Genomic DNA, 14,050 nt, shown 5'->3' with positions numbered 1-14,050 from the left:
ACTCCCCCCAGCCCTGTGTCCTTGGCTCCAACCTCCCCCCCAGCCCTGTGTCCTTGGCTCCAACCTCCCCCCAGCCCTGTGTCCTCAATTCCAACCTCCCCCCAGCCCTGTGTCCTTGGCTCCAACCTCACGCCCAGCCCTGTGTCCTTGGCTCCAACCTCACTTCCAGCCCTGCGTCCTCAGCTCCAACGTCCCTCCTTCCATCCCCTCCTCCCTTACACTTACCTGCTGCGATTGTGGCAGGCCCAGCATCACTGTGCAGGCTGTCGTTGCAGCACATGCCACACGAAGATTGTCCTGCTGGAGGCGGGGCTGCGCGGTGGAGGGGCTGGAGGCGGAGCCGTCAGTGGAGACTGACAGGCTCCGCAAAAGCTTCTGGGAGGAGCTGCTCCCCCGTCTGCCTTAGGCTTCTGCGCATCCTCACTGCAGAAGCTGTACACTACACTAGAGCTGCTCAATCGGAGCGATCGTGGCAGCAGCGGGCATGGGAGAGAGGACGGCAGCCGCTGACCACTGTAGGGGCCGGCAAAGTGGGAACCGGCCTGGGGGGCAGTTGGCACCCTGCCCCCCGAGCCAGCCCACCACTGGTTTGAGCCACAAAATTATTGAATATATAGTATAAAATTACCTGTAGGCTGTGTGTATATGGTGTATATAACACATACATGCATTCTGTGTGTATATTTGGGTCCTATTCCCAAGATATTTCATTATGGTATGCAATTATTCCATTATACGGAATATTCTGTTATCCAAAATACCCCTGGTCCCAAGCATTTTGGATATGGGAGACTCAACCTGTATATATAGACCCCTCATAGAGTGAGTGACAGGAAGCACCGTTTGGGGGTGGTGATGGGGGCTGGTCGGTGAAACGCAGAAGTGTCAGTGCGTTCGCATGCCATGTCAGGGGCATGCATAAATTATCCACTGCGAGGTGAGGTCTCATAGCGTGTGTGGTTGTTAGCAATTTCTGAGTAAGGTCAGGGGTTGTGCAAGTGTGCGTATGGGTCCGATGGTACTCAATTGTACCGATGGTTTTGCTATTCTGCTAAGTATTACGGATGTGCGTAAGGTAAAGTGGATGTCCTTATGTAGTGCTGAGTTTACATTGCGATTACAATTGCTTTGCTTGCTATCGCAGTTGAACTACGTGCGTATGCAATATTGCATTCCGTAGTGAATCAGACCCATAGGCCCCTACAGCTGATACTCCTTGTATAGAATCACTAATACAATGGCCCCCTGCTCTCATAACTTTGGGTCAGTCTTGATTCTTGGCCCTTCTCACTAGACACAGAGTGTCACTCACGTGGCAGGTACCCGGGTGGTACTGTTACACAGAGGTAGGGGCGTATCTACCCATTGTCCAGGATGGCACTCGCTAGGGGCGCCGGCCAAAGGGGGGGTACCATCCAGCAGTGCCACTAGCAGCCAATTGGTGGACTACCCCAGGGGCTTGAACTAGCCCCGCTAGTCCCCTGGGCCCCACCAGTGTAGGGCAGACCGCAGTGAGAGCAGTCTGCCCTACACAGTAACAAACACACAAAGCCGCCAGTGACTACTAGGGGCACGTTATGAGGGGGTGGATGCTACTTGGGGCACTGTATAGGGAGGACTACTACTGGGGGCACTGCATAGGGTGGACTACTACTGGGGGCACCTCATAGAGGGGACTACTACTGGGGGCACTGCATAGAGGGGACTACTACTGGGGGCACTGCATAGAGGGGACTACTACTAATCGGGGCACTGCATATGGGGGGACTACTACTGGGGGGCACTTCCTGAAATTATGGGGGGCGCCAGTCCATTACCTTGCCAGGTGCGCTCGGATCCCTAGATACACTCCTGCACACAGGTTTCCTGGAATCACAGCCTGCGGGTTGAGCACACTTGCCAACTCTCCCTGAATGTCTTCCTGAAGTGTCTATTAATCTCCCTGATTGCACCTTTATGTATACATTCAAATCGGATTGTCAGTGCCATTTCCCTGCATTGGTTACTACCACTACTGAGGGCACTGCATAAGGGGCACTACCACTACTGTGGGCTCTGCATAAGAGGCACTATCACTGTGGGCACTGCAGAGGCACTACCACTACTGGAGGCACTGCATAAGGGGCATTACCAGTATGGGGGGCACTGCAGAAGGGGCACCACTGCTGAGGGCACTGCATAAGGGGCAATACTATTGGGGTCACTATTACAGGGGGATTACTAATGGGGCATTGTATAAGGGGCACTACCACTACTGTGGGCTCAGCATAAGGGGCACTACCTCTGTGGGCACTGCATAAGGGGCACTACCACTACTGGGGGCACTGTATAAGGGCATTACCATTACTGGGGGCACTGCATAAGGGGCACTACCACTACTGTGGGCTCTGCATAAGGGGTACTACCACTGTGGGCACTGCATAAGTGGCACTACCACTACTGGGGGCATTGCATAAGGGGCACCACTACAGTGGGCATTGCATAAGGGGCACCACTACAGTGGGCATTGTGTGTAAGGGGCATCACTGCTGTGGGCATTGTATAAGAGGCATTACTACTGTGGGTATTGTGTATAAGGGGCACAAATGTGGGCATTGTGTAAAAGGGGCACTGCTGTGTGTCATACATGAATAAAGGACACTACTATGTGGTGTAATGTGAATCAAGATTGTGCTACTGTGTGGCGTAATTTGAATTTGAAATACAATTGTATGACCACGCCCCTTTCTCTTGAGACCACACCCTTTTTGGTGTGCGCTGTCCCTTTATTGAAAAAGCACCAAGGGGGGCGGTGAGTTCCACCACTTTTCTAGGACCACTTTAAGCACTGGTTATAATTATAAGGCACAATGGGCCTGATTCAGAGCTGGACGCTATTTGCGCTCGCTCGTTCAGAAAAAAGGGGTGGCTATTCAAATGAATCGTTCGCTCTTTGCGGTCTGTTCACGCCTCTATGTCTGAACGAGCGACCAAAACTTGCGGTCGTTTTTTGAAAAAATACGCCCCCCTGGCCGCTCGCATCCTACGTCATGTCCGCTATTTATTAGATTAATCGAGTACATCGACCAGGGTATGAGCTGCTCGCAGTGCTTGGGGTTGGTTTTTGCTACCACAATTTTGCGAGTAGTTCTGGCTATAAAATAACCCAGTGACGTGGTCAATGACGCTGCTGTATTAATTATGCACACCCTTAAAACGCCCGTTTTGACCTTTAAGCATGCCTGCGTTCGGATCTCCACTCCCCGTTTTCAAGCACCTTCCCCCGTTACCACCCACATACGCCTCATTCTGTCACTCAAATTATCAGGCATTCGCTATTTTGCGAGCACATGAATTTCGACCGCACTGACTGGTTCGCGCATGCGTATAACGATCCGTATGCATGCGCAGTTGGGCAAGCATCGCTCGGAGCGAATGAGCGGCCGCTTACGAGCGGCTCTGATCAGGCCCTATGATCCCTATGGCTACATGCATTTTCAAATAAGATTTGTAATGGCTACTTATATGTAATATAATATATATTTAATGATCTTCTTTGCCCACCCCACCCCTACCACTTATATATTTAATGATCACAGCAGCCCTTATAAAATACAATTATTAAGCAAGCAGGGGCAAAAACAGACAGATGCCGGCCAGTGCCTGGGGCCTATTTTGCTTGTCTCCAGCTTCTGCTGCCAGCAGCAGCTCTACCATCAGTAGTATGACCAGGGCCAGCCCGAGCCTCATTTTTTTTTGTAAGCGGATATAAATTTTGGCGCCCCTTGTGAAATAATCCCGATTTTTCGGCGACAGAAAAAGGCTATTTCATTGCACAGCTTTTTCCCACACAGCGGGTATTTTTTATGGTAATTAGTCACGGCCGAAACCCTGCATCTAGTTGCATAACCCCCATAGGATATATATATATATACAGTCAGGTGCATAAATATTGGGACATTGACAGAATTTTCATATTTTGGCCTCTATTCACCACCACAATGGGTTTGAAATGAAACAAACAAGATGTGCTTTAACTGCAGACATTCAGATTTAATTTGAGGGTAATTACATCCAAATCAGGTGAACGGTGTAGGAATTACAATGGTTTCTATATGTGCCTCCCACTTTTTAAGGGGCCAAAAGTAATGGGACAAACTAAACAATCCTAAATCTAACTTTCACTTTTTAATACTTTGTTGAAAATCCTTTGCAGGCAATTACAGCCTGAAGTCTGGAACAAATAGACATCACCAGACGCTGGTTTTCATCCCTGGTGATGCTCTGCCAGGCCTCTACTGCAAATGTCTTCAGTTCCTGATTGTTCTTGGGGCTTTTTCCCTTCAGATTTGTCTTCATCAAGTGAAATGCATGCTCATTTGGATTCAGGTCAGGGTATTGACTTGGCCATTACATAACATTCCACTTTTTAGCCTTAAAAACTCTTTGGTTGCTTTTGCAATATGCTTCGGGTCATTGTCCATCTGCACTGTGAAGCACCGTCCAATGAGTTCTGAAGCATTTGACTGAATATGAGCATATGATATTGCCCAAAACACTTCAGAATTCATTCTGCTGCTTTTGTCAGCAGTCATATCATCAGTAAATACAAGGGAACCAGTTCCATTGGCAGCCATACATGCCCACGCCATGACACTACCACCACCATGCTTCACTGATGAGGTGGTATGTTTTGGATCATGAGCAGTTCCTTTCCTTCTCCATACTCTTCTCTTCCCATCACTCTGGTACAAGTTTATCTTTGTCTCATCTGTCCATAGGATGTTGTTCCAGAACTGTAATGGCTTTTTTAGATGTTGTTTGGCAAACTCTAATCTGGTCTTCCTGTTTTTGTGGCTCACCAATGGTTTATATCTTGTGGTGAACCCTCTATATTCACTCTTGTGAAGTCTTCTCTTGGTTGTTGACTTTGACACATATACACCTACCTCCTGGAGAGTGTTCTTGATTTGGGAAATAATTCTTCTGTCATCCACCATAGTTGTTTTCCGTGGTCTTCCGGGTCTTTTGGTGTTACTGAGCTCTCCGATGCGTTCTTTCTTTTTAAGAATGTTCGAAACACTTGATTTGGCCACACCTAATGTTTTTGCTATCTCTCTGATGGGTTTGTTTTGATTTTTCAGCCTAATGATGGCCTGCTTCACTGATAGTGACAGCTCTTTGGATCTCATATTGAGAGTCGACAGCAACTGATTCCAAATGCAAATGTCACACCTAGAATCAACTCCAGACATTTTACCTGCTTAATTGATAATGAAATAACGAGGGAATAGCCCACACCTGTCCATGAAATAGCTTTTGAGTTGATAGTCCCATTACTTTTGGTCCCTTAAAAAGTGGGAGGCACATATAGAAACCATTGTAATTCCTACACCGTTCACCTGATTTGGATGTAATTACCCTCAAATTAAATCTGGAAGTCTGCAGTTAAAGCACATCTTATTTGTTTCATGTCAAAGCCATTGTGGTGGTGAATAGAGGCCAAAATATGAAAATTCTGTCAATGTCCCAATATTTATGGACCTGACTGTATATATATATATATATATATATATATATACACACACACACACTGAAATACTGTATATGCCAGCCTTTAAATAAAGTAAAAATAAGCTATGGCCAGGGGCGTAGGGAGGGCGGTTCAAGTGGAGCGTAAGCTCCAGGCTCTGCAGGTTTCCGGAGGCGCCGCCCTTTTGTGTACCCGGCAGCTGTCTAAGCTGACGGCCTGCCGGGTACCAGCACTGAACTGTGAACGCTAGTCTGAAGTGATCGGAGGCTAAGGAAGCCTCCGATCACTTCAGAGGCCAGCGTTCCCAGTGATGCAGTGCGCGGGTGATGTCATGACATCACCCGCGTGCTGAGGAGCCTGTGCAGCCTGCAGTTAGGGTGGCAGCGGCGACAACATCCAGGACGACGGCCGCGGTGGATCAGGTAAGTACTGGGGGGGGTTGGCGGCAGAACTACAGGGGCGGTACTGGGGGCACACCATATGGTACTGGGGGGTACTTTAAGGGGCAGAACTACAGGGGGTGCAAACTACTGGGGCACACCATATGGGCACCTATACAGGGGGTACTGCATATAGGGGGCACTGCATATGGGCACCACAACAGGGTGTATTGCATATGGGCACTACCACAGGGGGCACAGCATGGGGGGGCCCAGAACTACAAGGGGCACTGCATATGGGCACCTATACAGATGGCACTGTATATGGGCACCTATACAGGGGGCACTGCATATGGGCACCTATACAGGGTGCACTGCATATGGGCACCACTACAGGGGGCATTGCATATGGGCTCAACTACAGGGGGCACTGCATATGTGCACCACTACAGGGGGCACCACAACAGGAGGCATTGCATATGGGCACGGCTACAGGGGGCTGCCCCATATCTTTACTTTTACTTCTCTTTACTTTAACCTATGGACCCACCTCCTCCCTGGAACACTTTGGGGGGGGGGCGCCATAACACGCACGTGCTCCAGGCGCCCTGGCTTCACGCTAGTCCTCTGGCTATGGCTTACCACACTGTCTCTCTGGCTGTAGTTCTTGTCTTCCGTCTTTTGTGCAAGGTCTTCTTGATGACAGTGCTGTGGATGCCTCAGGGGTAAGAGGAATGGTGTCTGCAGCAGCCATCCTTAGTCATCAGCCCCATATCACCTTCCTCAAATTCAGCCTCTCATCACCATCCTCAGCCCAGAAGCCTCCCGTCACCTTCCTCCATCCCCAGCCCCCATCACCTTCCTCCATTGCCAGGCACCATCACCTTCCTCCGTCACCAGGAACCATCACCTTTCTCTGCTTCCTGCCTCCCTCACCTTGCTCTGCCCCTTCACCCTCCTCTGCCTCCCTCATCTTCCTCTGCCCCCTTCACCTTCCTCCGTCCCCAGGCACCATCCCCTTCCTCTGCTTTCAGCCCATCACCTGCTACCCCAGCCCCATCACCTTCCTCTGCCCCAGCCCCCTTCATCTTCTGCTTCTTCACCTTCCTCTGCTTCCAGGCCCTGTCACCTCCTACCCCCATCACCTCTGCCCTCTTCACCTATGCTTCCTGTCCCCATCACCTTCCTCTGCTTCTGCCCCTTCACTTTCCTCTGCTTCCAGCCCCTGTCGCCACCTACCCCCATCACCTCTGCCTCTGGCCTCTCTCATTATCCTCTGCCCCCTCCACCTGCCTCTATGACCTGTCACCTTCTGCCCCCCAGTCCTCATCACCTTCCTCTGGCCCAGCCTCCATCTTCTTCTACCCCCTTCACCTTCCTGTCCAGACTCCAGCAGCCCTGTCACCACTTCAAACCGCCGGGGCCCACCTGCTCCTTTCGCTACTCCCTCCAGCAGCGCGTGACGTCATCACACGCGCCACATCCAAAACAAACTTTATTGACAATAGGGGATGGCCCACTGGCTGCTGCCATCGGGTATGTTCAACAAAGTTTGTTTTGGACCCGGCGAGCGCTGCTGGAGGGAGTAGCGATCGGAGCGGGTGGGCGTCGGCGGGTTTCCCCATTCAGCCCGGGAGCTGAGATTCCAGGAGCCAGGAATGCAGTCTTCCTCGGATAGCGGCGCAGCGGCATATAGTATAAGTCAATGTGACTTATTGTGATGTCGGCTGAGCCCTTACAGTTTGGCGCTGTACGCAGCTACGTACCTGGGTAACGGGCCGGCCGGCCCTGAGTATGACAACTGTTGCCGTACTGCTGCTGGCAGTGGAGGCTGGAGATGAGCAGTGCCTTAGCTGGGTCGTAGTAGTTACAGCCAGGTGGGTCCTCCTGAGAGAGGGAGGCTCAGGTGTACTTCCCCACTGTGCCCCCACTTAATCAGGCTCTGTGCCTATCTATGCCAGTCAGCAAAATAAAAAAAAATAGTTTAGGAAAATATCCAACAAGATTAGAACTTTGTGTTCCCAGGATCTGTTTTTTATCTTCCCTGCATGAGATATTGCTTCTCAATATAATGGGCAAATGGAATATTTATAGAAACCGAGGGGTATATTTACTAAAGTGAGAGTCTTAAGAAGTGGAGATGTTGCCCATAGCAACCAATCAGATTCTAGCTGTTATCTTCTAGAATGTGCTAGTTAAATGTTAAGGCGTGTGTGTGCGTGTGTGTACATGGGGAAATCATTTGGTATGGTTTCATCCAATCTTATTCATTTCTGATTGGCCCTCACAATAATTTAGAGCGCCCCAAGTGGAAAAACCCCACGGTGATGAGAACAATCAACAATAAAACATTCTGATCAGTTTGAAAAAGGTTGTAAAGTGTTGCTGAATATCTAGGCTTTTCTCATGTTTGAAAACAAAAAATATAAATAGCTATATAAAATAAAATCCTTGCATAGACCCTATAAACAATAACCAACATAAATCAATAATAAATATTATTCTTAAGGCAAGTTTTATCTGGTTGCTGCTGTTTGTTGAACTAATTCACTTGTTTCCTTTTTGTTTTTCAGACCCCACGTTACCAGTTGTCCCTACTACTGTTCCATCATCAAACATTTATCAATATGGTGACTCCAACTACACCATTGTTAAAACCAGGATGAAGTGGGATGAAGCACAGCGGTGGTGCAAGGCCTCAGACTCTGATCTAGTCAGCATATTAGACGAATACACCAACTCTTTTCTGAAGGTTCATTTAGCTAAATATAAAGAGCCTTTTTGGATCGGCCTCAACAGTAACATGGTATGTACAGTATATTGCTTTTTTTTGTAAAAAGAATCATAGCAATAATAATATAAATAAATTAATGTTTGGTTACTATTTGGACAAAAGCCTCACCTATTAATTATTGAATTGAGGTGTTTCAATCAGACGTTTGCCACAGGTGTATAAAATCAAGCACCTAGCCATGTAGTCTCCATTTGCAAACATTTGTGATACAAAATGAGTCGAAGAGTTCAGTGACTTCAAGCGTGGTACTGTGATAGGATGCGTGGTACAGTGATAGGATGCGTGGTATTGTGATAGGATGCCACCTTTGCAATGAGATGGTTCGTGATATTATTAGAAAGTGGAAGAGTTTAGGAACAACAGCAACTCAGCCATGAAGTGAAAGACCATGTAAAATCACACAGCGGGGTCAATGACAGCTAAGGCGCATGGTGCGTAAAAGTCGCCAACGCTCTGCTGATTCCATAGCTGAAGAATTCCGAACTTCCACTGGCATTAATGTAAGCACAAAAACTGTGCGGCAGGAACTTAATGGAATGGGTTTCCATGGCTGAGCAGCTGTATGCAAGCCTCACATCTCCAAGTCCAATGCCAAGCGTTGGATGGAGTGATGTAAAGAACACTGACACTAGACTGTGGAGCAATGGAAACGTGTTCAGTTGAGTGACGAGGTTTGAAATATATATATATATATATATATATATATATATATATATATGTCCAGTATTAGTCCACACTCACGACTGAAAATCCAATTGCTGGGGTAGCCATCCAAATGGGATCACCTGTATCCCTGCATACAAAAAATGAACAAATGGGGTGCACTCACCAGTCTTCTAAAATGAGTTTTAATTTCATCTTTTTAAAAAAAATTTACAGCATCATAGTAAAGCTCAGACGTTTCGGTCCTAGCCATTTTTTATATATATATATATATATATATATATATATATATATAGACAACAGCAAAACAGCGGCACTCTGGAGACTTGCATAATAGTGTAAACAGGTGTCTATTTATTCTACGTTTTGGGGTACACCCCCTTCCTCAGGAACACACACACACATTGTGAGTGCCTCTGTTTTGCTGTCGTCTGCATTAAGGGACTGATCTCCATTGCTGAGGGCACCCGGAGCAAGTTAAAGACCTCCAGTGTGGTCAGCAGAGTGCCGAGTCGGGTAGCATTCCCATGCAACTTAAAAGCCAGACCCAGTGCCCTCCACAGATGCTCTCACAAAAGCCCTTATACACTGTCCAATAGTGGCGTATTAATATGGACTCAGACACAGGTCATATTATAAATTCAGCATTTCGATATTTACTATACCCTGATGATTATGTAATATTGGACAGTGTATATATATATATATATATATATATATATATATATATATATACACATATAGTCCAAATGAGACCGGCAGCACACACCTTTTGAATGAAATCCGGAGTGCAAGACACATAAAGGTATAGGCGTGTAGAAAAAGAGCCAGCACATCCAATTTAGTCAAATAAAAAAAGATTTATCCACATAAAAAATGCATCAATAGGTTGTCAGTGCATCCATTTTAAAGTGCATATTCAAGAAGGAGAGCATAGGGTAACCGGGTATATACAATAGCATGCATCAAGCCAGAAGGTACTCATCATAGCAGCATGAGCCCGGATCCCTTCAGACCAGTAACACCCGACAGCAGCCGTTTCGGTCTTATCCAAACACCTTAGTCACGAGCATACTGCAGACTGCCCTCACACCAAATTATATACCCACATGTTCCAATCACATAACAAGACTCACCTGTACTAGCACTTATCGTGTGTCACAAATCGCCGTGTAAGGGTGGAAGTGACCTCACCAGATGGGGCAGTGGTAACGCTCCGCACAGAGCGACTTCTGTCAGCTGTGAATAAAGCAAAAACAAAGGCATAAATGACATTCCATCTAATGGGGCACTATTTATCCAAAAACTGCTATACCCAGACACACAGTGTATTCTGGGTATAGTAGCTTTTGGATGAATAGTGCCCCATTAGAGGGAAAGTAATTTTTGCCTTTGTTTTTGCTTTATTCACAGCTCTGTGCTGAGCGCTACTCCCGCCCCATCTGGTGAGGTCACTTCCGCCCTTACACGGCGATGTATGACACACGACAGGTGCTAGTACAGGTTAGTCTTGTTATGTGATTGGAACATGTGGGTATATAGTTTGCTGTGAGCAGGGCTGTCATCAGAAATTGTGGGGCCCGGGACTGACAAAATAGGCAGGGCCCCCCCATACAGTACAGAAACTGACCCGGAAGAGGTTGTGGACTGCAGCCAGTGGCAGGTATGGCTAGTGCCACCCCCAGATGATTCAACCCTGTGCGGGCGCAAACCATTCCTTACAGCCCTGTATATCGATATGTAACTGCACATGCAGCATATGTGCCTGGTTTGCTGCTGCCAGTTGTATGCAGTGCCTCCTAAAGTAGTGCCCCTTATGCAGTGCCCCCTAAAGTAGTGCCCCTTTTTTTGTCAGGTGTTACTATGGTATACTGAAGTAAAATGACAAGCATTTCATAAGTGTCAAAGGCTTTTATTGACAATTACATTAAGTTTATGCAAAGAGTCAATATTTGCAGTGTTGACCCTTCTTTTTCAAGACCTCTGCATTGTGCCCTGGCATGCTGTCACTCAAATTCTGGGCTACATACTGAATGATGGCCGCCCATTCTCGCCTAATCAATGCTTGGAGCTTATCAGAATTTGTGGGTTTTTGTTTGTCCACCCGCCTCTTGAGGATTGACCACAAGTTCTCACTGGGATTAAGGTCTGGGGAGTTTCATGGCGATGGGCTCAAAATTTTGATGTTTTGTTTCCTGAGACAGTTAGTTATCACTTTTGCCTTATGCAAGGTGCTCCATTATGCTGGAAAAGGCATTGTTCATCACCAAACTGTGTGAAGGTCTGGGTTTGTTGTGGACCCGGGGTGGTGATAGGAGCTGACACAGAAGCAGATTTAAATAAAAAGGTGGAGCTTTTAATAAGTGATTTAGCAGACATGGAAATGGCAAAAGAAAATGTCCAGGTTTAGCACTAAAGTGCACTTGATAACTGTGGTGGGGTAAATGGAAGAATGTCCAGATAGTGACAGGCAGGAAATGTCCAGTATGCTTGGTATGGTGAGCTGTAACGAAGTGCAGGCAGAGGTAAAGGAGTTCAGCTGGGAGTAGAGTGTGAAGCAAAGTGCAGGGAAACAGCAGGTTCAGGTACTCAGGCAGGTGATCGGTAAATGGAAGGTGAAGGGTGAGTCCAGCAGGTTTGGACCAGCAATACAGCTAAAAAAATCCACTCCAGACTCCTGTTCCGTGGCCAGATCCATGGGGCCAGTGCAAACTGTGAAGGTCTGGGTTTGTTGTGGACCCGGGTGGTGATAGGAGCAGACACAGAAGCAGATTTAAATAAAAAGGTGGAGCTTTTAATAAGTGATTTAGCAGACATGGAAATGGCAAAAGAAAATGTCCAGGTTTAGCACTACAGTGCACTTGATAACTGTGGTGGGGTAAATGGAAGAATGTCCAGATAGAGACAGACAGGAAATGTCCAGTATGCTTGGTATGGTGAGCTGTAACGAAGTGCAGGCAGAGGTAAAGGAGTTCAGCTGGGAGTAGAGTGTGAGGCAAAGTGCAGGGAAACAGCAGGTTCAGGTACTCACTCAGCCGCAGCTGAGAAACACGTGGCACTGGCAAGGAAGGAAGGCTCTGGACCTTCCTCAATACTCAGTGCTGCACTGTGACTGGCTGGAAAGAGCACATGACCCACCAGGATTGGACAGCTTGAATCACCTGACCGGAGGCAAGATGGCGGCGCCCATGCCAGATGCAGCGGAAACACTGCCAGGCCTCACCAGGCCTGAGACAACGTGCCTGCACAGAACCCCATGCAGCCAATGCCCCTCACCAAACACCAGCACCGCTGGCAGAGACCCCTCGCCACAATGACCTCACAGGTAATACCCGGTGACCACCATGCCGAGAAACCCTGGCCGTGACAGTACCCCCCCCTTATGGGTGGCCTCAGGACACTCACCAGGCTTCTCCGGATGGGCAGAATGGAACCTCTTGATGAGTGCAGGAGCATGGATATCATGGGCATCAGTCCAACAATGCTCCTTGGGGCCGTAACCCCTCCGATCCAGCAGGTACTGCAGATGTCCTCTGCGGATACGGGAATCCAGGACCTGAGAAACTTCAAACTCCATGCCTCTTTCAGTCTGGACATGGGGAGAAGCAGGCAGGAATCTGTGGAATTTGTTCAAGGCCAGGGGTTTAAGCAGGGAGACATGAAAGGAGTTGGGGATTTTCAGGTAAGGGGGCAACTGAAGGCAATAAGCCACGGGGTTAATGATTTCTATGATGGAGAAGGGCCCAATGAAGCATGGAGCAAATTTCATAGATGGTACTCTGAGCCGTAGGTTCCGGGTAGACAACCAGACTTGGTCTCCAACTTGCATACGTGGTACTATCCTACACTTCTTATCAGCTTGAAATTTGTAACGGGAGGACGCCTACTCCAGTTCAGTACGAACTTGAGTCCAGATTGATGCAAATTTCTTAACAGTGTCTTCCACAGCAGGTACATCAAAGATGGGCAGGCTTTGAATTTCAGGGACCCGAGGATGATGACCGTAAACCACTTGGAATGAAGTTTGGTTTGTGGAAGAGTGGTAGGAGGCATTATGTGCAAATTCAGCCCATGGTAGCAATACAGACCAATTGTCTTTGGAAGATGTCATAAAAATCCTCAGGAAGGTCTCAAGGTCTTGATTAACCCTCTCAGTGGAACCATTGCTTTGTGGGTGATAAGCCGTAGAAAAATGTAGCTTGACTTGTAATACTGAACATAAGGCTCTCCAAAATTTTGCTGAAAACTGGACACCATGGTCAGAGACTATCGAGGCAGGAAGACCATGGAGATGGATATATAACCATATATGTTGAACAAACAAATGAGCTAGGTCAGGAGCTGAAGGCAATTTATTTAGTGGTATATAATGGACCATTTTTGAGAATCGGTCTACTACGACCCAGATGGTAGTGAACCCTTGAGAATTCGGCAGATCCGTGATGAAGTCCATGGAGAGATGCGTCCATGGACGTGATGGAATAGGTAGTGGCAATTACTCACCAGCCGGAGCCTGACGTAAAGACTTAAGCTAAGCACACAAGGAGCATGAAGAAATGAACTCCAACACGTCCGCTTTCATGATGGCCACCAATAGCCTCTCTTTAAAAATTCCAAGGTCTTCCGGGTACCTGAGTGACCTGCAAAGCGAGAGGAATAAGCCCAGGTGAGGAGCTGCTTCCTTAACTCCGGGGTCACAAA

At 47.7% G+C, this 14,050-nt stretch overlaps 1 pseudogene; it reads left to right on the top strand.

Moving 5' to 3' along the window:
* LOC148517456 (macrophage mannose receptor 1-like) overlaps positions 1–14,050 on the top strand; it is a 268,777-nt pseudogene that overhangs the window by 195,261 nt on the left and 59,466 nt on the right.

The sequence above is a fragment of the Taudactylus pleione genome, unplaced genomic scaffold (genome assembly GCF_031769625.1).
Source record: "Taudactylus pleione unplaced genomic scaffold, aTauple2 ptg000216l, whole genome shotgun sequence".
Classification (NCBI taxonomy): Eukaryota; Metazoa; Chordata; class Amphibia; order Anura; family Myobatrachidae; genus Taudactylus; species Taudactylus pleione.
The sequence above is the reverse complement of the archived record's forward strand: the minus strand, read 5'-3'. Positions and strand labels throughout refer to the sequence as shown.